The 25,866-nt window shown below is 49.3% G+C and overlaps 1 long non-coding RNA gene across 2 annotated transcripts in view; it reads right to left on the bottom strand.

Annotated features, from left to right (window-relative positions):
* Positions 1-19,706: 19,706 nt before the first annotated feature.
* The window catches only part of LOC146181191 (uncharacterized), a 55,694-nt gene continuing 49,534 nt past the window's right edge, over positions 19,707-25,866 (bottom strand). For both annotated transcript variants that reach the window (XR_014700425.1, XR_014700424.1), the window contains one exon: positions 19,707-19,791. This is a non-coding gene — a long non-coding RNA (uncharacterized LOC146181191). The remainder of the gene's footprint in view (positions 19,792-25,866) is intronic.

Consider the following 25,866-nt stretch of genomic DNA (forward strand, 5'->3'; position numbering starts at 1 on the left):
ATAGGAAACCAATCAGTAAGACCATGCCCAGTTCTGACTGTGGCCTCTTTCCCTTCATACAGGTTCCTGAGGAGACAGATGAGGTGAATTAGAACTCCCATCTCTTGGAGAGCTTGCCACAGTCTGCTCTGATCTACGCAGTCAAACGCTTTTGCATAATCAATAAAGATGGGGTTCTGGAACTCTCTTGCTTTTTCCATGATCCAGCGAAGGTTGGCAACTTGGTCTCTAGTTCCTCTGCTCTTGATAAACCCAGCTTGCACGTCCGGAAGCTCCCGATCCACATACTGCTGCAGCCTACCTTGGAGGATTTTCAGCATCACCTTGCTAGCATGCGAAATAAGCGCGATCGTGCGGTAGTTGGAAAAATCTTTGGCACTGCCCTTCTTTGGAATGGGGATGTAAACTGACCTCCTCCAATCCTGTGGCCACTGCAGGGTGTTCCAAATCTTCTGACATAGTGTATGCAGAATGTTAATAGCGTCATGGTTGAGGTTTTGAAGCAACTAAGCTGGAATGCCATCAATTCCGCTAGCTTTGTTCTCAGTAAGGCTGGCTAAGGTCCATTCAATTTGCTCATAATTACCGATATAGACCGCAGTATAACGTTATACGGCACGTTTCTAAGGCAACACCGCATTCACTAGAAGCGCTTTTGTACCGCTTTCAAGCATCGAAGTCGGGGCTGAGTGATATCACAGTGCAAAAAAACCATGTTCACAACAAAACGCCCTGTAGGCAAACTCGGTAAAACTGTTTATCAGGGCCCGCCCTTACCGGGTGGAAGATTTCCGCAATGCGCTCGCGGAATTATCGCTCCTACCGGAAGTCATCGCCATCGGAGCCTACAGGATAAGCCATGTGTGGGCGGTTACCTTCAAGGATGAAGACGCCGTGAAGAAAATTGTCAGTTCTGGTGAGCTGGTTGTTAAAAAGTTGTGAGCGACATCCCCCACCAGGTGAGCGTCGCCGGCGAGCTGGCCCTTGTGGTCGTGCCAGGGCGAGCTCCGCTCTGCCTACGCTGCCGCGGCACCGGCCACATTCGCCGAGAGTGCCGTATACCAAGGTGTGGTGCCTTTCGACGGTTCGGTCACGAGGAGGGCCAGTGCGAGCGGACCTACGCAAAAGTGACAAGGCCCGTGAACGCTCAGGACGCATCCGCCTTGTTCATGGACGAGGCGGATAAGGAAGAGATATCTTCCGCTGCGACTAAGAACGCGGCGGGTGAGAGGGAGACTGCCTCGGGGGTGCCGCCTCAGGAGAAAACCGTGGTTGAGGCGGATGTCACCACACGTGAACCAGCGCCTCACCACGACGTCGGGCCCAAGTCTGAGAGCGAGGCGAAATCTTCAGTCGACACTGAAGCTGCTTGCATTCCTCCAGATCCTGAGGGTATGGACATTCTTCCCGGTGCGGCTACCTTGGTGGCCGGAAAACGCCCCCACGACGCCGTTGACAGCGGATTGCTTCAACAGGATCACAGCGGGGGAGACGGACCGCCGCCCAAAACTCCAGGTTTGAGGCGGTCTGCCCTGAAGCCGCGGCCGAACATTTCGGTCGATTCAAGGCAGGCGGGGAAACCACCTCCATAGTTTGTTGTGCAAAGTGTCATTTTGGGCTAAGGGCATTGGGGTGTGGCGGGAGGGCAGACACCATTTTATAAGGCGTTTTTTTCTTTTCGATATGGCGATCACAGTAAGTGAAGCACTGCGTGTACCATCTATTAACGTGAGTAGGCCTTGGAGGAAGAAGGCGACAGTGTCAGCTCAGTCGCCTTCTTCTAGACAACGACCTACATGTAGTCGCCGTGCAAGAATCGAAAATTGAGAGTCAAGTTGCTACAGACCGAATGGTGTCCGTTTCCGTACGCATTTTGATGCATGTGTCTGCCATTCTGTAGGTGCCTCTGGTGGGTGTGTTCTTTCTCTTCGCAATAATCTTGGCATTATGGTACAGTCGATTTTCTCGCGTCAAAGCGGCCGTCTCCTTGTCGTTGATTTTTTGCACTGCGGCCTTGATTTCCGAGTTATTTGTGTGTATGCACCAAACGCAGAGACTGAGCGAAAATTATTTTTTGAAGGATTGGAGTCATATTTAAACAGTGACAAAGTGATAATCCTACTGGGCGATTTCAATTGCGTTTGCCAAGCTTCAGACCGCGTCAAAAAGTCAATTGTACGTGATAAAAGTGCTGATGTTTTGAATGAAATCGTCCATGGCCATGATTTAGAAGATATTGGAAGTTTATTTACTAATGGCACCTATACGCAGTATACCCATTTTCAGGGCAACAGCCATGCTCGATTAGACAGATTGTATGTCGCAGCTGAACTTGTACCACTTTGCAACTTGTACGAAGTTAGACCTGTGGCTTTCAGTGATCATGCCTTAGTGATTGCAACCTTTGGAAGAAAACAAAGCAAGAATCGGCTTAATTGGCATTTATGGAAACTTAATAATAAGTTGTTGGAGGACGAAAGCTTTTTTAACAAAACAGATCAAGAATTAAATATATTACTTACAGCGAAACCGTTGAGCTTCGCTGTAAAATGGGAGGATTTTAAGCAGGAAGTGAAAATGAGAGCGATAGAAAAAAGCACGAAATTAAGATACGCACAGAAGCAAAAAGAAGCTGAGCTTCGTAAACAGCTCGAATTTCTGACGTGTATAGAAAACGCCCAACCACGCGCATGCTTTAATGAGATCAGGGGTGTCAAACCCCAGCTTGAAAAAATGGACACAGATAAGTATAGTGCGGCAGTTATTCGGGCGCGGACGGAACAGCTGTGGGCGGAGAAAAGCCAGCAAAGCGTGCGTTATCAGACGAGAAACGATACGCGTGCCGAAAGGAAATACGAGAAATAAGAACTAGCACAGGTATTTCGGCGGACAGTAGTGTAATCAAGAACGCAATCTGTGATCATTTCGCAGATATGCTTTGTCAGTCGCCAAAAACTTAACGGGGCTTCTATAGTGAATTCCTTCCACTTATGCCGAAACTTGAGGAAGAAGTTAAAACACGGCTTGAGCAGCCGATTTCCGTGAAATAAATTGAGGATGCAATAGATGCCCTGCCAGCAGGTGAAGCCCCTGGCCCTGACGGACTGGGTGCAGCTTTCTACAAAGTGTTCAAACCTGCAATAGCCCAGGCTCTGCTGAAGGTTTTTGACGAAAGCTATGAGAAAAAACGTGCTCCGCTGTCTTTCACAACATCTCACATAGTGCTAATTCCTAAAACCGATGACCCTGATAAGCGCCTGTTGGTGGGGTCTTATCGTCCGATAAGCCTCACCAACGTCGACTACAAAATTTTCCTGAAGGTGCTAGCGAAAAGATTGCAGGGTGTTATAACAACGCTCCTAGGCACGCACCAAACATGCGGAATAAAAGGGCGAAGTATCGCTACTAACATACACGTGGCATGATCCATACTAGAATGCTGTGACTCATTTGATGACCGAGTGCCGATGATACAACTAGACCTGGCAAAATCCTTTGACCGCGTTTCTCACGATGTTCTGTTTGCCCTATTAGATCATGCAAATGTCGGCCGAATAATATTAGAGGGCGTTAGAATGGCATACAAAAACTGTACCACGCGGATTGTTGTGAATGGAGAACTCACTTAAAGCCTCCAAGTGCGATCTTCTGTGAGGCAGGGTTGTCCACTGTCGCCATTGTCATTCGCAGCCTACCGCTTTGCTTGGCCATCCGGAATAATGATTGCATAACGGGATTCACGCTGCAATCAGTGCATGTGAAAATCCTGGCTTATGCCGACGACATCGCTGTCTTTTGTGCAAATAGAGAAAGTATTTGTGAGGTGACGAATGTAGTACAGAAATTTTGCAGCTGCACAGGTACCCAGATAAACTGGGAAAAAAGCTGCGGTTTCTGGCATGGTAGCTGGCAGGTCACACCCGAACACTATTCTCGGATGCGCTGGTCAACCACTCCAGCATTGTATCTAGGAGTGCCCCTTGATTCTTACCGGGACCCAGATCCGTACTAGCATGACCAAGCATCCAGGGCCAAGGAAAAAAGTGATGCGTGGCAAGGAAGGCAGTTGTCCATGTTCTCGCGTGCCACTATATGTAATCTGTTCCTTACTGCTAAAGTGTGGTACGCGATGAATGTGCTCAGTGCTTCGAGGACAAACATACAAAAACTTCACCCTGTTTTTGCCGTTTTCATTTGGGCGTCGACCTGGGAAAGGACGAGCCGAACAAATTTGTTTCTTTCCGTACAAAAAAGAGGACTTGGTCTGGCGCATTTATTTTTGCGACAAGTTGCCTCGCGTTTCATGTACCTTCGTGACCAAAATGATGTCTTCCTCAGAACAGTAATCTAAGTTCGGCTTGGTCGACCCCTTCCTATTTTTCTTGTCAGTTCGTGTCTCAATGTAGGTGGTACAGTACGAGGGTACTTGCGAGAAGTGGTGTTCGCGTACAGATTGCTGCATGTGCGCTTTTCCATAGGTATTTGTGCAATGTTAAGCGGAAAACATTGTATGCGGACCTAGTGGACACAATGCTTCCTGTACCGAAATACCGTTTGTCGCACTATCCAGGCCCAGGAGATGATGTACTCAAGAGAGTTAAGAAGATGCCAATATCACCACCAGTCAAATCATTTTTCTTTAAACTCCACACTAGCACATTATCAGTCAAAACATGGATGCACGCTAAAGGCCTGTTCGTCCCTTCGTCAACAAACTGTTTCTTGTGTAACAGACCGGAGACGATAGAACACGTGTTTTTGGACTGTTGGGATGCCGTTTTTTTCTGGGATGTGCTTCAGAGAACTTTAAAAAAAGAGCTACCTCTAGATGCATATGGCATACGATTTTTACCTTTTCCTAATACAGAGGAGTTTCCCTTTGATACAATAATGCTCCTGGGCCTCCACAGCTTGTGGAAAACCAGAGTGCAGTTTAACAATGCAGATATACAAGTCAATCCTGTATTAGAACATTTCATACACAGTGTTGTGCGGTTCAGGGAAGTGCATATGACACTCCCCGAGCAGTCACAATGGATTCATGTGCTTGACAGTTTGGTAAAACTCAAAAAGTTCTAACCCGTCGTGTCACGCGAAAGTGTGCTGGCACGTTTTATTGTTCATCGTCTTGTTTTGAATGTACAAGTCGGCAATAAAGAAAAAAAAAACTCGTGGCTGAGTGGTAGCGTCTCCGTCTCACACTCCGGAGACCCTGGTTCGATTCCCACCCAGCCCATCTTGGAAGTTGCTTTTTATTTATGATGTGCATGCCGGGATTTATCGCTCAGGGCCAACGCCGCCGACGCCGACGACACCGGCTTTTCTGCGACACGAACTCCTCAACGCTATCGCGTTAATATTCCCACAAATTACTAGTAACCCTTTTCTGCATGCAAGGAAGATTGTAAGAGAGTTCTTTTGTGTAATGATATTGCATATTGTTATTATATTTCTCCGCCCGCGCATACTTTTGCAGATTTTTTTGGTCAGTGTTTTTTCGTTTCTTTGTTTGCTCACCAGGGCGTTATTGTAGTTGAATCGTTTGTCCGGTGTAAGCTGTAATTGGTTTTGCTATTTGTTTACATGGCCTATTGTTCAAGATGTAAAAATATGACCTCTCTAATATAGTGCTTTCTACTGTGTATATTTCTTTTACTTTTATTATTTTTCCATGCCTGTGATGCTCACCGTAAAGTTGTACCTGTAAGGAGGACTCATTCTAATCATATTGTACCTACATAAATTTTTAACACATTGCGCACAAATGTCACCATTGCTTTGTTTCTTTCCTTTTATGTCCTAATCAAGGCTACTGTTGTGTGGCAGCTTTGCCTTAATATTCTATTTTCGATGCTTACTGATCATGTAGCAGGGGTTGAGGCCACGTCAGGCGACCGAGCTTTTAGCCTAAGCCTCCTTCCAGGCAAATGTATGAGAAACAAAGAGCATGATTGGTCACCGGCTCCTTTTAGCTGGACGGCCTCTGCTGTATGCGCGATCATATTCGGTTTTGTCATTTCACATAACAAACACCAAGGATCTCCGCAGCAGCGCGCTTTCATATTTACTGCGGGTCATGATGGGAGAGCAACTGCCGATTAAATGGTTGAGCTTGAAAGGGCCTATTTGATGAAATCGCCTTCCATAATCTACTGCGGCTTTACGGAAAATCCACCTAGGGATGTACCTTTGACCCCCAAATGTTCCCCAGGAATAGGAACACTACCAGGAGCAGGATGTCTCCAGCTAGATATTACTGGAGCGTAAGAAAGATTGCGCAGCAATCTTCCGCATGTTCTAGAAGTAAAGAAAGCTTCGTACACTGTAACCATAAAATTCACTTTAACTTTGGCATTGGTCAGACTTTGCAGCTCCAGCAGTCCCTACTATGATGGTGGTAAAAACATTTAATGCCAATGATATGAATAGTGGGGGCGAAGCCCCCTACATGGCACTTCGGTGCTCCCTCACTATGAGGAGGGCACCCTTACAAGGATAGTCCTTGGAGCGCTATCCTTCTCATAGCACTGGAGATGATCCGGCGCTGGTCTTGAGCAGAAGTGGTGGTCAGTAGAGTTTCCCAGTAAGACTCCGCCACGGTCGGTGATGGGGGATGAGGGAAGGTGGGGCATGTGAGGAGGGTGTGTAGGAAATCTCCTGGTTTGCCGCAAAGTTTGCATGAGGAGGGAAATTGGTCTGGGTATCTGGCATGTAGTAGTATGGGGTATGGAGCAGTGCGAGTTTGTAGTCGTCGCCAGCGTGCGGCCTGCGCTATGGTAAGGGCCGGGGCTGGGGGTGCGTATTCTCTTCGTTTGTCCCGGTAATGCGGTGGTCTATGTGGACGCAGCGAAATATACGTCAGGCCACCGTATGGCCCTGGCGGTAGCCGACAGTCCCTACTATTACACAGCCGGAGAAAGGCTTCCTCCGCAATTTCCTACTGAAAGCATTGGCGCGCCCCGCCGCGGTGGTGCAGCGGTAAGACGCCCGATTACTGTGCCGGAGTATCCGGGTTCGATCCCGAAAGCGGCGGCTGCTTTTAGATGGAGGCAAATGAATAGGCGTCTGTGTGCTATGCGATGTCAGCACCCGGTAAAGATCCCCAGATGGTTGAAATTACTCCGTAGCTCTCCACTACATTTCCTCTTTCTCTCTTTCCACATTCACTCCCACCTTCCTCTCTTCCCTTACGGCGCGGTTCAGGTGTCCAAGCCGCGACGTGAGGGCTTGGACAGTCGTATAACCTCAGCCTTCCAGTTTTGAGTGTTCGACAGCACAAGCGCAGACACAGCGCCATTCATCATTTACCGAACATCTCCGGAGGATCGCATCACTGAGCTATTGGCGTACCTTAATGCGCGTCCACAACCCTAAAACTGCACCCGAGGCCACAGGCCAGAAATGGTTGCCACCAGGCTCGACAGACACCCACTTAATAACGTCGAAAAGCCCGACATTAGCGAAGTGGCTATAATAAACCTTCCCAGTCAAATCCAATGAAATATGTTTCTTTCCACGCTTGCTCCTTCATCTTCTCTTTTAGAAGTCTCTTCAAGGCATTATAAGGCTCGTTTTTAAAGTGTATATGTTCTTGAGGCCTGCATTGTAGAGGAAAAGGAAGGCAAGGTAGCATATAGCCTAGCTTCCTTGTTAACCAGTTATCATTTTCAGGTGTCCACAGAAAGCATCAGATACTGTGCCTTTCCTTTCCTACACATCAATTACTAATTAAATATTTTGTAGTGCATGTAAAAGTAATAAATGCTATTGATGTTAATTATAATAGATACTAACCAGCAAATAACTAATCCGTGATAGGGAAAGAATAAAATAAAAGTGAAAATAACACTAAAAATTAATAGCCTAAAATAAAAACAAATAAAAAATGAAGATGAACACCAAAAGTCGCAAAACATTACGGTGACGTTAAGGCTAACCATTCCTTCAGTATGTTCTTAACTTGACCTTAAGTGTAACACTGCCAAACCAAGCAGCCGCAGATCACCTTAAGTCAAGCGCCAAGTCAAGAGCGGTGCATTGGAGTTCCAAGCTGCACAGACAGGTGATTAAAGAGGACGTGTGCCCGGCATCTTTAATAGGTTTGGTTTGGTTGGCAGGGTATAACGTCTGAAAACGACACACACTATAACAGTCTGCATAGTAGAGAGCTGTGTAAATTTTGACCATTTTCGTCATTTAACGTTGACTGGAATCGAGCAGCATGAGGACCATGCTCTGCGTCACCTCTATCTAATTGAGCCTCCCGTGGTTGGGGTCGACGCTGGGTACTCCTGACAGTGACTGGGAATCTTAGCCACTGTGCCACAATCCCATCCTCGTCGCCACTGTTAGAAACCGCCAGCGGCTGGCGGACGCCTGCCAACGGGTCGGCGGCAGAGCCCGCTAGAACCCAACGAGACTGATGGCTGGGGCAGAAAGAACAAGGTTTATTGTGTGGCTTGGGTTTTTATATCAAGCCAAAGAAAAAGAAGAACGAAAGGAAAGCTGCAAACAGAGGCTGCCGTGACGCTTGGTGATAACGACGAGCAGAGTGGAGGCGGGCACACGTGGCGCTGACGAAGCATTTAGCAGTTTGCAGCAGCAGCTGTGCCACAATAGGTGGGTCAACCGACACGAAAAGCTCCTTCATTACGTACCGTGACAGATGTCATTATAGGGTTAGCTGGACCACAGGATTGTCTCGCTCGTGTGTCACGAACAGTATCTGAACCCGGATTCGGTGCGACTGGGATCTTGCTGCGCGCCGTGGTTGCATACATGGTCGCACCGCGCATTTGCTACAGCACCCCGAACCATGCCAGGATGGCGAGAGCGGCTTCTTCTTCAATTGTCTCACCCGGAAAAGCGCGACGTGTCTGACGTGTTCAGTAGGGACGGGAGAGAAGACGCCGTTAGCGTGAACACGTTGCCTAAAGTGTGTATATCCTAGAGCTTAACCAGCTAAAAGAATGGCAAAATGTTCCTAGAACTGTGCAGAATCCCCAGTGAAGGAAATAGAGAGCATAAGGGTTTCTACCGCACATGGTACAGTACATCGCGATCTACTTGTCGAATACAGCGAACGTCCCGTTAAAGACATCAAAGTTCACCGGTGCGCCCACGCGCCGGCCACTGGATGTGCGCTAATAGGGGCTTTAAAGACGAATGCCGACCACAGCTGCACCTCGCTTTCGCACGTTGGTTGGTTGGTTGGTTCACAGGAAGGAAAGGCGCAGTATCTGTCACACTTGCTCTGTGGACACCTGAACCGCGCCGTAAGGGAAGGGATCAGGGTGGGAGTTGAAGTAGAAAGAGAGAAAGGGGAGCCGTAGTGGAGGGCTACGGAGTAATTTCGACCGCCTGGGGATCTTTAACGTGCGCCTACATCGCACAGCACACAGGCGCCTCTTCGTTTCGCCTCCATCGAAACGCAGCCGCCAAGGTCGGGTTCGAGCCCGGGTATTCCAGACAGTAGTCGGGCGTCTTACCACTGCACCAGCCCGGCGGGGCCGCTTTCGCACGTCTATTTTGGTTTAAGAGTTGCTGAAACTCAGGTGCTTTTTTTCTATACTAGTCATCCCAGTTCATCACTTTCTGTGAGACTTGCTATTGTGATTCTCTTTCGGTTATTCTAAAGGGCTCGGGTAATTTAAATGCATGTGCACAATTAGTGACACCTTGTAATATGCGGAGCTATAAGTTCATCGCAACCGCCAGATTACAACTGCGCAATAAAATATGAATACTTCTGCGGCAAATTGACTTGTGTTTTCTGTTGTGACGTAGGGGCGGCTGAGCTGCGTGAGCTCGACTGCAAAGCACTGGCAACTGGGTATGGTTGTAGCATCACACGTTGCAATGTATATTGTGTAATGAAACGTTTTCTAAACTCGGTTTGGTTTGCTTAGTCTGTGGGGCCCCGCAGCCCCTTTAGGTGTTTTAAACCGCGCGCGTCTTTCTATTTGTATTGTGTTTGCACGGGCAGCGCGAGTGCGCATGAGCAAGCAGATAATCTTTGGGGGCGTGATGTTAGCGGCGACAGACGAGGGTAGATAAGCACGTGCAGAAGCGAGGCGCGGGGCTTTTTTGCGCCGGCGGAAAGGCCGGCGCAGGGCAACCGGCGAGCGTCATGGGTCAGCAGGGTGTGCACGGACGACCGAAAGAAGATCGCCGACGGGAAGATGGGAGCAGTGCCTGCAGGAACAGCCTAGGCGTATTTCTGTGAGTTGCTGTGCCGCGAGGGGCAATCTTTCTTGTGTCGCCGTTAGCGCTTTGGCCCCATTGCTCGTTTTATTCGCTCCGCAGTGTGTGTTGTTTCGCCGCGGTAAGGCCCTGACATTCTTCCCGCTTTCCGTTGTTCTATTGTCGCGCGCATGAACAGCCTGTTCTCAGCGCAGTAGCACCTTATGTTTCTCTGTTTTGCCTTTTTTTTGTTTATCCGGAATAAACCGGTGTTTTTAAGAGACTGGATTTGTCACTCGTCGGGCGAGACCATGGCTCGCGGACCCGTTTTTTGAAGGCGAGGCCTTCAAGTCATAGTGCTGAAAATGAGTGGGATACGCTCAACTCAATTCGGCGCACGCAGAGTTCGTATAGGGTCGCGCACAGCAGCGTCACGTGTTTCAGGATCTAGCAGATACGGCTACAAAGCTCCGCATTGCGCCCAGGGCGGATTTGCATTCTCCGGTGATGCGTGCCATCAATGACGAGTTACATAGTATCAGTGGCTCATGCAGGATGTGCAGATGGCCTGGCGTGGGAAGCGCAGTTCATCTGCACATCCGAATCTGCTTCGGTTTGCGCGAAGTACTTTCATCCATACCTCTGAGTTGAGCAGAGCGTTTCTCTCTGCGACCAATCAGTCTCGTGACTGCGTTTCTTGGCACACTTCAAAAGAATGGCGTCTTCAGATACTACGATTTATGTAGGGGCTGTAGAGACGCATGCCCTTATAGCTAGGTTGCCGCTGATGAGCTCTTAGAGGCGCATTTCTCACTTCTCAATTTAGAAGACGTCAAGACAGTCTCAATTTAGAAGAGGTCAAGACAGCCTTAGCGTCAATGAAACGCGTGTCAGCGCCTGGATCTAATGGGCTCCCTGTTGAATTTTATTAAGGTTTCTGGGGCGCTGTCGGTACAGTCCTCACCAATGTTTACCGCCAGTGTTTTGAACAATTACATATTCCGACCAATTTTTGAGAACGCGAATAATATTACGACTTTGATTTTTGAGAAGGCGAACAATTTGGGACCCAAAACGTGATCCTGGGCCATCTCGTCCAGTAGAGTGGAGGCCGATCACACTTCTAAACGTGCATATGCAAGGATCTCGCAACCATCGTGGTTCGATGCGTGATGGATGTGATGGCGTCCCTCATTGGTTGCCATTGGGTGTACTGTGTTTCTGGAAGGGAAATACATAGGTGGTCGTATACCACTAGTGACATTACTGAGTACACACAGTTTGTTTTTTAATCAAGAAAAAGCTTTTGATCTGCGAGAACATGGCTACATATTTGGTGTCCTGGATACTTTTTAGTTTCCGCAAAATGGATACTTTTCAGTTTATGCGTCCGATTCCCAAGCCTCTTTCCTCTCTCCAATCATCTCCACAGTCGCTCGTTTCCCACTCGCCCCCTCCTCCGTCTTTTATTGAAGAAAGCTTTCATACCCTCGAGCTAAGTTAAAGTTAAGTTAAATTGGTTCACAGGAAGGGAAAGGCGCAGTAACTGTCACACTTGCTCTGTGGACACCCGAACCGCGCCGTAAGGAAGGGAGGAAGGTGGGAATGAAAGTGGAAAGAGAGAAAGAGGAGCCGTAGTGGAGGGCTACGGAGTATTTCGACCACCTGGGGATCTTTAACGTGCGCTGACACCGCACAGCACACGACGCCTCTTCGTTTCGCCTCCATCGAAACGCAGCCGCCGCGGTCGGGTTCGAACCCGGGAACTCCGGCACAGTAGTCGGGCGTCTTACCACTGCACCACCCCGGCGGGGCTTACCCTCGAGCTCCATGTGGCTAGTTTGGAAGTAGCCACTCGCCCCCTCAAACAAGATCTCAGCACCATCGATCCCGGTCACTCCGGCGGATGCGTTTCGATGTAGGTGAAACGAAGCCGCGTCCGTGTGCTGTGCGATGTCAGCGCACGTCTAAAACGAATGCCGACCACAATTGAAGCGCAGTAAACCCGTCTTTAGAGCGTCTAACTTGGTTCAACAACAGCTGAAACCCTGGTGATTGTTTCTATAGTAGTCATGTTATTTCATCCCTTTCTGTGCGACGTGCTCTTGTAATTCTCTTTCGGTTATTCTGACGGACTTTGGAAAATGAAATGCATGTGAGCAGTTAGTGACACGTTGTAATATGTTCAGCTTTAATTTTATAGCAACTGCCTGATTTGAGCTGGGCAATAAAATATGAATACCTCCGGGCAAATCAACTTGTGTTTTCTGTTGTGACATCGGGGAGCTGAGCTGTATGCGCTCGGCTCCACAGCACTTCTGCTCTGCAGTGGATGTTGGTACTTTTTATAGACGCATCCTGGGTGCAAGGACGCACCCTTGCGTCACCGCTCGGTTGAGCCGGCATGACGATGTAAGTGGGGTGACGCACATTGAATTGCTACTCAAAGCTAGGCAATTCAGTTGCGCGTTAGCATTACGTTCGTTTATTTATTTAATCTACACATCTGTATGGGCCTGGATAAGCTTATTTTGAGGTGTGAGACCCACTCATTCGGCAAAAAAGCACTTCACTAAATCAGAGTTATCGAATTTGACGAGCTTTACTGCTTCAACGACGCGCACCGGCTGCAGCATTTCTGCTGTTAAAAAAAAAAAACTGAAGTTACAGCACAACCAGTCAGATGTAAGCAGTCCGTGCAGAGGTAGATTCCTCTGCAAGAGCAGATGACTGTCGGGAGCCGGACAGATGCTGAGCGCCTTCACATAGCGTCGATGAAGTGGCACCGTTTTCCAGCTGCCTTGAACGTAGTAGAGCAAACAAGTTTGACTGTGGGGATGACATAGAATAATTTTTTAGCAAGTGTGAAGACGTACGTTCCACGCACCGAATTCTTGCGCACTGACTACCGTCATTGGCACTCTTTGTTGGAGCGGATATTTGTTTTCCCCGCGCAGAGTTGATTTTTTACGCATATCTCGATCAGGACATCACAACATGCATGCAATGCTCTATCTCGTTTATTCACGGACTCCGCCATTTGAAACTACTACACAACTGAGGACTCTGCCGGAGACAACTCACCATGCATACCGCTCTCCGAGGCGGCAGAATGTTTTAGTTCACTTCAGTGAAACTGCCATGTCACAGCGTTCATTTAGAATAATTTGAAAGCTTTTGGGCTTCTTAGGATCCCTCTTTTCATTGGAAGGGTACTGCTCCACGAAGAAGCCAGCAACTTTTCCAACCTTTCAGCAACAGTATGGTTAGGTTCACAAGGAATAAGCGCAAATTAACATGCGCGAGCCGTTTCTTCTGCCGCTAAACAAAATGTTAGCGCCAACTCTATGGCCGAAATCGCGCTCGCTGAAATGTCTGCTGCGCACTTTATGAGAATGATCGCTCGCTGATTTGCCCATTCAAATTTCTATGAAGGAAGTTTCTGTGAGATTATGCTTCGGGTAGCAATGGGTGCTTGCGCTGGGTTCCTCGTTCTTAAATGAACTTCAGCAGTCTCAGAAACGATGCAAGATCGACAAGTGCAATGCTGGCACCCTATATCAGCAAAGAAATAAAGAAATAAACCCGACTATTAGCTTTTAAAACGCAGGTATTCAATCGAGCGTCTGCTCGATTGAATACGTCCAACCCAATCCAACTAGACTAGAGAACGCTGTGCCAGTGGCGCAGTGGGGAAATTTTGCAGAATGTGAAAGCGATTGATAAATTGCTTTAGTTTGGCTTGTGACGCTTTACCTTGCCAAAGCGACTAAGGCTATAATAGACATCGTAGTAGAGGGCAGAAACAATTTGGACCTCGTGCGGTTTTTTAACGTCTCCTGACATTGCACAGCAAATGGGTGCTATATAAATTGCGTACTGGCATATAGGAGAAGGAAGACGCAGTATTTGCCACATTTCGTTGTGAAGAAGTGCCGCGAACCATAAGGGGAGCATGGAAGGTGGTAGCAAATGCAAAATTTCTCAGGTTCCAACATGGCTTAAACGCGGCAATTTTCTGAAAGTACTGCTTGAATGATCATCTTGGTAGTTTAGTATTGAGAAGCCAAACTTAATAACCTAGAGAAATTGAAAGTCCAGAGGTAGCGAAAATCATTTGTTAGCCCGCTACTATGCTACATCTTTTTTCTCTCACACTCACCTTCTTCCTTTCCTACACTGCGCAGCTAAGGAGCTAAGTTGTCCAACGAAGGGTGCAAATGCTGCGCCTTTTCTATCAACCAATTTGCAATTTACGCACTTTGCATGACGGCTGTTTGTTCAGCCAGTGCACTGCAAGAACCCCAGAAGGTCCAAATTAATGTAGCCCGATGCTTCCCGTAGCCTGAGTCGCATGGAAATGCGGAGCCCTATAAGGTAAAATAACTAAAATTAACTAAAGGTCTTTACTTTGTTTTGGCCAGCAAGTGGAGGCCTACCTATCTATCGTCGGTAGACACTAGCCAAACTAGACATACATATGCTTGAATTCTATAATATTAGAACGACATAGAGCTGTCACTTTTGCGCATGATAGAGACTAAACGAAGAAATCTGTTCGTGTGTTGTGCGTTGTCAGCGCAGATTAAAGATCACGAGGTAGTAGAAATTACCCCGTAGCCTTCCACTACCACCACCTGTTTCTCTCTTTCCGCTTTCACCACCACCTTATCCCTTTCCTTTGCTGATTGAGTGATATATAGGAAGAAAACAAATGAGTTACCGCGCCTTTTCCCTTCCTATAAATCAATCAGTTTTTCCATGAAGGGAAAGGCGCGGTAACTGTCTTGTTTTCTGTGAACACCTCAACAGCGCCGTAAGGGAAGGGAAGAAGGTGGGAGTGAAAGGGGAAAGAGAGAAAGAGGAGCCGTAGTGGAGGGCTACGGAATAATTTTGACCACCTGCGGATATTTAACGTGCGCTGACATCGCACAGCACATGGACGCCTCTTCGTTTCGCCTCCATTGAAACACAGCCGCCGAGGTCGGGTTCGAACCCGGGTACTCTGGCACAGTAGTCGAGCGTCTTACCACTGCACCACCCTGGCGGGGCATTTACTGCGCGGCTCAATGTCGACAAAAAACATAAGAGATACTGTACGTTTCCTTTCCTGTACAACAAATCATTTTATGTTACCATTTTTGCGCATTTTTTGGGGGGTCTTGTTTCATATGGCAATTTTAGGTGGGTCCAGTTCTCGTACTTTTTTGGCGGGCAGGGGAGACTGTACCAAGAATAATGCTTTAAGGCAGCGGATCGATCACACTGGTATGACTCTCATTTGAGCTATCTCAACCTCTTCTTTCCCGCATGCTTTTTGTACACGGCTAACAAAAGCTGTTAAAATCGCTCGTTTTCAAACTTTGCATGTACAGGCACTCAAGAGTATAATGGTTTAAACAGCGGTCCACACATAGTTTTCCTCCTTTAAGTATTGAGTTTCAATGTGTACGTAACCCTGATATGGAATTAGGACGTTTCAATGTGTACGTAACCCTGATATGGAATTAGGACCCAAAATTATTTCTTTCCATCACAGGGGTTAAGGAGAAGCGGAAGCATACATAGTAGATTTGGCTTGAAGACCACAGTGCGATAACTTTACTACTCATTCTGATGTATTGGCTTTCAAGGGTGACCTTCATTTAGAGTGTTTTGCGCGCGCCACTTCGCGCTCGACCCGCGGAGGATTTGTGGTGCTGAACAGATCCGTTTTGCGCCATCACTTACCATATGACAGGTTTGGGCGTGTGCTGGTGTTAAGTTATTCATTTTCGGCCGAAGAGCTGCGCATAATGTGCGTTTATGCATCGGCAGACGCAAGCCTTAAAAACAAATTTTATAAAGGGTTGGATATATAGCTTCTGAATGGCCGCCACGTAATAACAGTGCGCAATTTTAATTGTCATAGACTCACACTCAGTAGGTGTTCAAGGGGCGACCGACTTGGAAGGCACGTGAACTGCAACGCGTGGGTTAGAAGTTTGCGCTTCTTGATGCGCCCGATCTCATGCATGGGTCGCATTTCTGCTGGACATGGCGTCGTGGTTCATGGCGAGCAGGCTAGACCTCGTATATGTGCCGCAGTCCCTTTCTACGTGCGTGACGTATATGGATGTTGTGGCCTTGTCCCAGACGCCGATTCACATTTCCGATCACCGGACAGTCATTCTCACTCTTTCCATTCTTAAAGCAGGCTGATTTTGCCCGCGGCATTCTGATGTGCGCGTAATATATGATTCGCGTTCCCATGAGAGCTTGTCGCCAGGTTCGCGCGCATTGCTTAGTGATAGTGCCGAAAATGAGTGGGATACGCTCAACTCAATTTGGCGCATGCAGAGTGCGGGAAACGGTCGCGCACAATGGCATCACGTGTTTCAGGATCTCGCAGATACGGCTACAAAGTTCCACATTACGCACAGGGCAGGTTTGCATTCTCCGGAGATGCATGCCTGCTATGAGGAGTTACATAGCCGGTATCCGTGGCTCATGCAGGAACTGCTGATGGCCCGGCGTGGGAAGCGCAGTCCAATCGCACATCCCGAGCTGCATCGATTTGCGCGAAGTACTTTCATCCATACCTCAGAGTTGAGCAGAGCGCTCCTCTCTGCGTCCCATCGGACACGTGACAACGTGTCTTGGCACACTTCAAAACAATGGCGTCTTCAGATACCGCGATTTATGTAGGGGCTGTAGAGACATATGCAATTATAGCTGGGTTGCCGCTTATGAGCTCTGAGAGGCGCATTTCTCACTTCTCAATTTAGAAGAGGTCAAGACAGCCTTAGCGTCAATGAAACGCGTGTCAGCGCCTGGATCTGCTTGGCTCCCTGTTGAATTTTATTCAGGTTCTGGACGCTGTCGGTACAGTACTCACCGATGTTTACCGCAGGTGTTTTGAACAATTACATTTTCTGACCAATGTTTGAAAAGGCGAATAATTTTGGTCCCAAAACGTGATCCTGGACCATCTCGTCCAGTATTGTGGAGGCCGATCACGCTTTTAAACGTGCATATGCAAGGCTCTCGCAGCCATCGTGGTTCGATGCTTGAGGGGTGTGATGGCCTCCCTCACTGGTTGCCATTAGGGGTGCTGTGCTTCTGGCAGGGAAATACATAGGTTGTTGTATACCGCTCGTGACATTATTGAGTACTCACAGTTTTTTTTTAATCAAGAAAAAGCTTTTGATCTACTAGAACATGTCTACATATTTGGTGTCTTGGATGCTTTTCAGTTCCCGCAAAATTCCATGTTTAATAAAAGCATGTATGATGGTATTCAAGGTACAGTAGTGATGGAGGGAGGGAATGTGCCGATTGCCCTGAGACCTGCCGTATCAGTAAAGGTTGTCCCCACACGCCTCTTTTGTTTGCTCTCAGCTTGGAGCCTTGCATGATGGTCATTACTAGAGACCACAGTATCCATTGCCTCCCTCGTCTAGGGTGTCAGCCCCGCCGGGGTGACGCTGTGGTTAGGGCGCTCGACTACCGTGCCCATGTACGCGGGATCGAATCCCGGCCTCGGCGGCCGCTTTCCGATGGCGGCGAAAAGCAAGGCGCCCGTGTGCTGTGCTATGTCAGTGCACGTTAAAGAACCCTAAGTGGTCGAAATTTCCGGACTCTTCCACTACAGTGTATCTCATAGCCTGAGTCGCTTTGGGACGTTAAACCCCACAAACCAAACCAAACCATCTTCTAGGGTATCAGACGCGTATTGCCAATCCCTGAAAACTGCAGCAAAAGAAGTGCCGGGTGACGTCACCAAAAAATAAAACACAACGAAAAGCTAGTCAATAAATCTAAATGCTTTTTGAGTGCACATTGGAGTGCATAAACTAAAGTGCATACGCAATAAAATAGTTTGCTGGATTAAAAATGCTTGCAGTAATCCTCTGATCATACCAGTTGCGTCCGACGCGCCATCTTTAGTACGTTGAATCAAAATATATAAGAGCGCATTTGAAGACAGTAATACCCGTCGACAATTCAAGAATGCCGCTGTTGTAGTGAAATCTGCATGCGAGTATTATATTGAAAGTGTTGTTGTGGCTGTAGGTAGAAGGAAACGAAAATGCACGGGCCTGCTACTGGCTCTGTAGCACATCTCAGGGAAGTATATCTGGAACTAGCTAAGCCGCCAACGTGGCTAACTGTGCTTGATGTCCTGTCACTGCGGCGAATACCACTCCTTGCTCATACCGGCGCCTAAACAACCACGCTTACAGCTGAACTTAGTGTTCTTGCAAATGCTCTTCCATTGCCTATTCATCTAGACCAGATATGGGCTGAATTCAAGCTTTTTACACTCCGGCACCCTATAGTATACGGTAAAATTAGATACAACCCTTATGAATCACTGCTTTTGTTCAATGCTTGGTCTGGTCATTCCTCACTGAAGTTTAAATTTCAGTTTATTAAACTGACCTATCTGGAAGCCATGTTCTGTTCTGAATGTGCACTGCATATCTATATTGATGTACGCTCTATACGAGGCGTGTTATATTTATTGAGCTCGCATCGCTTCGGCCAGCCAGCCAATGTTATTGCGAGTGTGTTGCAGCTAATATTGCGGGAATATTGTTCGACTCCCGGGGTCAATGCACTGTTCAGTTCTGCGAGGGAGCGGCGCTTGTCAACACACGACCACATCATGACCCTTTAGCAATCGGTAACAGTGCCCGGTGAAAACTTTGATGGTCATTTATTCTGACTCTGTCGACTCTCTCATGTGTTGTTCAGTGCTGTAAGGCTTCTATGCTTATTGATAGCGTTTTTATAAAAGTTCCATGGTTTAAATTGCATTCCTGTGAACCTTTGTGTACTATGAAGGTTAGTGTCAATTCCTCTGTATCTTTGTGTTAAGTTTGTTTTCTTTCTTAATTCTCACTCCGGCCCCTATTCTGGCTTCAACTTTAGTAAGCTGGGCACCAACCGGCCACCCCTTCTTTCACTACTGGTTACTGACTTCAGGCTGAGCTTGCTAAGCAAGTCGAGGGCTGCTCCTTTAAAACCGGAATGGCTACACCCGCTCATTCTGAGGGTGTCTGGTAATATGCGCACCAATAATGGCGCATTGTTAATATCTTCTAAATAATAATAGGTAAATAAAAAGAAAAAGGAAGTTCCTGCCACAGTTTCTGTACGGACACGCCTCAAAACAGAGTGGAAGGAGAGAGTCAATGTAAAAAATGAGCAAAGCGTGCTAAACAGGTTCGCTCAGGAGTAACTTCGATCTCTTTATCGTGCATGGTCACCTCATAGGACAAGGCGTCCTTTGCGTTTCGACTCCATAGGAATGCTGCAGCTGCTTTAGCGTTCGATTACTGGTTCAGTAACCGGCTCTTAATCACTGAGACACCGTGGCGGTTACTTTGGCCTATTTAAGCCAGGTTTGGAAAGATTAAATTTCCGCCATTTTTTGCAATGTTCTCCAACACAATTTCACGAAGTTAATTGACTCTCGCTCCAAATAGAACGGTGTTTTAGGCCTCTGTGCCCTTTAGAGAGGAAACATGAACCAAGTCTTTGCTCAACTTTGTTTATTTAGCTGATAAGATTGAGAATCAAAGTCGAATTCACAGAGAGCAAGCCATTTGACAATTATCCTTTCTGAAAGAGAGGAAATAATTATTAAACTTTGTTATCAACTTCAAATGAAAGCTTATAAATTAATCGCATCTTCAGATTTTGATGCAACATAATATTCAAAAGTTTTGTCTAGTTCTAAGCATTATATGAGAGAGAATGCCATTTTACTTTACGGCAGTGCTTAACAAGATTCTATTAGCTGTCGAATATGCTGAAAAAAACTGTAGTTACCTTTTATGACCGTTTTAGACTTATTTGTTTTATAGGATGAATCTCGAAATTCGAGAAACTGTCGACCTAACAGCTCGAATAAGCTCATAACAAGGTGTGCACTTCAGCATTGCTGAATTGATATATTACCTTTATTAGGCGATTCATGAAACAAAGCCTAACGGATGAAGTCGGAAAAAATACAACTGTACCAAGACACAAACAATTTTGAAACCTTGAGGTCATGTGCTTGGAAGAGCAATGTTATTAGATATGTGACATTTTTCACTACCCGCACTATGCTACAAGAAGCACAAATTTTGCGATGAGCTGCGCTTGCCAAAATGCTGCAAAAGCATGTTATTTAACCTCAAATTTCGTGTGGACTCTAATAGCCCAATGTGTACTGCAATTACTCAGAATATTACGAATTATCTCTGAGGTTGTCGTACCATCTCAGTCTGTTATGTGAAATATATCTGGGCACCCTCCAGTATTCTAGTGGGTATTATAGAAAATCATCCAAATATACTGGGTGTATGAAGTTTGATGATAAATTTTTGTTTTCGAGGGAAAGAAGCAAATGTTTTCTCTCTCAATTAGACAAGAATCCTCTTGATCACTTATCTGTATGTTCGTTTTAACGTTTCCATTGTCTTGGCCGGATTATCATCAATTTTACGAACATATCCGTGATTACCACCAGCGGCTGCGTCTCGATGGAGGCGAAACGGGGGGGGCGTCTTTAAAAATCCTCATTTGTGGAAATTATACCTCAACCCTCCACCGGTTCCTCTTTCTTTTAACTTTCACTCCTACCTTTGGTCTTTTCTTCGCGGTGTGGTGCCGATATCCGCAGAATAAGTGCGACAGATACTGCGTCTTTGCAGGCTGTGTAGCCGGCCGAGGGCACGGGTGCAATAAGCACAGTGAGAAACTTATGGAGACGACGCTTGGCACTGTGCAATCGGGGGCCATGCGCGAAAACAAGGAGCGTGGATCGAGTCATAAAAATAGCGAGCTCTCCTTCCCGGGACTCGACCCCTTCATCTTCCGGACCCCCTTATCCCTGCCCTCTGGCGACGTACACGGAGAGGTTACAGCACTGAAGACTCTCTCGCAAAAAAATATGCACCCCTCCAAAACGCAGGAAGTTAGATGGCGACGTCTACAGACCGGTACAAATAACACACCAGCGCGTTTAAGCACAATACACCCCGGGTTCTGCGATCCCAAATGTAAATATTGCGGGAGAAGGCTGGCATGCACCACATGGTGTGAGCCTGCCCACACAATCCACCAGATGACCCAAATGCAATGTCAACAATCCAGCTTGTGGGATTACGCGGCGTCTGCAGGCGCAGCCTGTGCTGTCCCTGCGACACACGCGAACCTTCTTCCGTGAGGCGCAGCAGTACTTTCTCTACCCGGCTGCCCAGTGCGCTCTCTGGGGTGCCGCCCTGTGCCGGCCCTCTCATTGGGCACCATGAACGTGACGTAGGCACGGGGTTGCGTCCTGGAGGCCGGGGTTGCGGAGCGCGGGGAAGTTCGGATGCGGAGATGACGAGCGCGGGTCACGGGTAATGGGGGCCAGCCGCAACGACAAGGTACGTGAGCGACCATTTCCGCTGTTCCAAAGGCCTGTGCCGACGGACATTCGCTGGCCTTGTCGGGCTGGTTCCTTCCCTCATATCTGCCGTGTGGCCTCCGCTGCTGAACGGACCGGCGACGGGGTTTTTCCCGCCGCACCAGTCCGCATTCTCCAACCGTTGTCGGGGCGCGCTGCCGCGGTGGTCCGTTACGAGGAAGTGGACGCCTGGGAAGAGTTACTTAGGGGTGTATTACCGCACAGTGTTTTTGTACCGTAGCCCTCGGCGATTAAATGTCTGTATCGTGAGTGTCGCTGATTCCCTCGGTGTGAGAGTGCCCTAGCGCGGCGAGAGCAGACCGGACCACTTTCAGCTCGGTGCTCGAACCCTGCGGTGGGTCTCCCTCTCCGCACGGCGTAGGGATACGCAGAGACCCACTTTTGCGCTGCATGCGAACGCCGGACACGGAGGGATATAATTGGACGCCCACATTTCTGGCACCCGAACGTGGGGCAGCTACCGCCTGTGCAATTGCTGCTGTGCACCACGAACTGAAAACCGGTGTTATCTTGCCGCGTCATGTACTCCAGTTTTCGGGAGGCGTCACCTTTGACGCTTCTCGCAAACGTCGCTGATTGGGACAGCTCAGATGTCACTGGGGATGTTTTAATGTCGGAGGAATGGAATCAGTGGTGCAAAAAACGACACTGGCGGCTGTAGGGCAGCAGGCGGAAAGCGCCACCCCGACGCCCATTCTTTCCGGTTCAGGCTCGCGCGAGTTGGCAACGGACAATGGTGGACTGCAGTCCCTGATGGAGGAGGGCAGACTGCTAAGCACACCGCTTGTTAACATGGACCACCGTGAAGGGCGTGCCAACGCGCAGGTAGCTGGGAGCCCGCTCAGGCGGAGCCATGAAATAGTCGCCTCGGATGCTCCTGGGACCGCAGGGCTGGTGGAAACGGCGCGGCTGCTTACGGACCCCGAACAACTTAGGACCGAAGAGGCGAGAACTCTCGGCGGAGCGGCCGCACCAGACGCGTCGTCGTTGCTCCAAGACGCCACGAAGCTCATCCGGTCGCTGTGGAACGCTCTCCAGGCTTCCCTGGAGTCATCCAAGAACTCGCGCCCGGCAGTAAAAGTGGCTGTCCCAACGTACCGCGGCTATGCCGACACAGTCAGTGTAACGGATTTCATTGAAAGTCTGACGCATTACCAGGCAGCGACAGGTCTCGATGACCGCGATATGCTCGCACGTATTGTACCTGTCGCCTTACGGAGCGAGCAGCGCAGTGGTACAGGCTTTGCGGTAATCGCGCAACGACGCTCGATCAGTTCAGGGAGGCTCTCCGTCGGGAGTTTTTACCTGTAGATTACTATCGTAGGATGCGGCGAGAGCTAGAGTTGCGGACGCAGGCGCCTGACGAGTCCCTGTTGGAATATGTGCGAACGATGGGGGAGCTGTTTCAGATTGCGGAGCCGACCGCCTCAAACGAGGAGCGCGTCGAAAGAGTTGTTAGACAGGCGCATACGACCTTTGCGGCCTACTTGCGTGGCGGTCGGTTTAGCGACATGGGGGAGCTGGCGGCGGAGGCCAAGCGCGTGCAAGGCGACATCCTTGCCATGCGCGCTTATCGCCCTCCACCGCCTGCCATAGAAGCGTTGGAGCCACGGTGCGCGTGGACGGTGGGGCCTTCTCTCAGTCGCGTCGTTATTCCCACTCCCAATCTGTGTGCGCAGTCGGCATGGAGAGCCTCCAAGAATGGCAGCTAAGCGAACGCGCTCTGGACCCGTTTTCTTTCCACCGACGTGTAAACAGTGGCACTCCGGGCGCGGTCTGCCACTCTGATAAAAATCGCCGCCCGGGACAGAGCAGGGAGGAGGGAGAGACACTCCCCAAACGACCGGAAGGCCGCTCAGCGGGGAGCACCCGGCCCGAGGCCGTTCCAAGAAGTGGAAATACGCGCGGGGTGCGGTGTTTTGAGCGCGGTGGCTTAGGCCAAATTTCTCGTCAGTGCGCAAGTCGGCCCATCCAGCAGGGAAACGGGGTCGGGGGTCGGGCGTGAGCACACGTGCGACCGAGATAATGGTTGCCCCCTCGTGTGCCGTGCGGGCTTGCGCTCTGACATGCCAGCCCCGTACATCACAGTCACCATCGCGGGTCATGAAGTGCTAGCACTTGTGGACACAGGGCCCAGTGCCACCCTTTTTGGAGACGATGTTTTCGCCCTACTTCAGCAGCATTCTGTTCGCCTGAGAGAATACCGGGTTGTTTTTAACCTTGCCAGCGGTACCCTACGCGCGGCTGGTGCGGCGAGGTTGAAAGTCCGATGGGAGAGCCGAGCGCTGTGCTTTCGATTTATTCACCTCCCTGGGCTAACGGTCCCCGTCATTCTTGGGCGCGACTTTCTGCGCAGGACGGGGATAGTCGTGGACATTGCAAGCGGTGGCTACCGTGTCGGACCGCTGTCCCCCCTGAGGCCTTTCGCAAGCCCCCCTCCCACTCGTGTTCTGGCCCCTTCGGAGGGGGCGCCTCTTTTGTGCGGGACTGTGGGTGAGGGGGGACAGCCATGACGGAACCGACGGTCGAGGTCGGAACAAGGCTAGGGCGTGCGACTGCGCGAGATGAGGTGTTGCACCCTTTGATGATCGGTGCTTCCGGGCTGGAACGGGAACAAAAGGCTCGCATGTCAGACGTGCTTCGTCGTTATGCCGAGCTGTTCACCGAAAGGCCAGGTTGCACTGATAGGGTGCGTCATAGGATTGTGGCCGGAGACGCGCTTCCTCTGAAGAGCAATCCCAGACCAGTTAGTCTGTGCAAAAGACGGGCTATTGACGGCGTGCTGAATGAGATGCTGTCTACCGGTATAGTCAGGCGTTCCGATAGCCCCTGGGCATCCCCAGTTGTCCTGGTCCCAAAAAAGGATGGTAGCGTTCGCCTGTGTGTCGACTACCGTCGATTGAACGCCGTAACCAGGAAGGACGCTTATCCGCTGCCCACCATTGAGTCTATTGTGAGTAACTTGGGTTCGTCACGGTATTTCACCACGCTTGACGCCGCCAAGGGCTACCTGCAGGTGCAGATGGAGCCCGAGGACCAAGCCAAGACTACCTCTACCTGCCATCGAGTCCTATTTCAGTTTGCGAGAATGCCTTTCGGATTGTGCAACGCGCCGGCCACTTTTCAGCGGCTAATGGACAAGGTACTTGGCGATGGAAAGTGGTCTCATGCCATGTGCTACCTTGATGACATTGTGATATACTCGCGCACGTTCGAGGAGCACGCCCATCACGTAGAGGACATTCTGCGCCGAATCAAGGCAGCGGGCATAACCCTTAACCCAGCGAAAGCACAGGTGGCTCAAACTCAAATTCAGTTACTGGGATTCACACTGGGTGGAGGTTCCATAGAACCGAACTTGGTGAAACTACAAGCGATTCTAAATTTGCCCAGGCCCAAAGACGTGCGTGACTTTCGCCGCTTCCTGGGAATGGTCAATTTTTATCGATCATTCATTCCGTCGTGTGCCAGACGCCAGGCTCCACTGACCAGGCTGTTAGGAAAATCAGTCGGGTGGCAATGGGACCCTGAACAAGAGGAAGCGTTCCGCGGTTTGTCACGCGCCATTGCCGAGACGGCGCAGCTTAGGTTGCCCGACCTGTCCAGAGAATTTGTTCTCCAGACGGACGCGAGTGATTTGGGATTGGGGACTGTCCTCCTCCAGGAGTCCGATGGCATCATGCATCCACTGGCCTTTGCTAGCCGATCTTTACTCCCCGCGGAGAAGAATTATTCTGTCACTGAAAAGGAGTGCTTGGCGATCGTGTTTGCGCTTCCAAAGTTCGATATCTATCTGGACGGCACGAAGTTCGTGGTGCAAACCGATCACAGCGCACTCAGCTGGCTCATGCGCCTTCGCGAACCTGTGGGTCGGCTGGCGCGCTGAGCGCTTCTGGTGCAACACTATGACTTTTCGGTGCAATACCGTAAAGGGAATACCAACGTCGTCGAAGACGCGCTTTCGCGTGCCCCTCTGCTCGCCATCGCTATTGCTGGGGACGAGCGACGAGAGGGGGGAGCAGTGCCCCTTCCCAGCGTGAGCGTCGAGGGAAGAGACGGCGAGAGAGAGCTCCCTTCGCGGTCGCTTTGGTCGTCTGCCATTCGCCGTGAAAGTAATGATACGGGTTCCCCCTCGGGGACGAGAGAGGGCGGGGGTGGTGTAGTATGTGAAGAGAGCTGCACGGGGGCTGCCTTCCCCCCTGGGAGGGACCGATGGTGACTGTGCGCCGGAAGCGGCA

Source organism: Amblyomma maculatum, chromosome 8, assembly GCF_055883805.1.
Source record: "Amblyomma maculatum isolate TAMU_Amacu chromosome 8, ASM5588380v1, whole genome shotgun sequence".
Taxonomy (NCBI): domain Eukaryota; kingdom Metazoa; phylum Arthropoda; class Arachnida; order Ixodida; family Ixodidae; genus Amblyomma; species Amblyomma maculatum.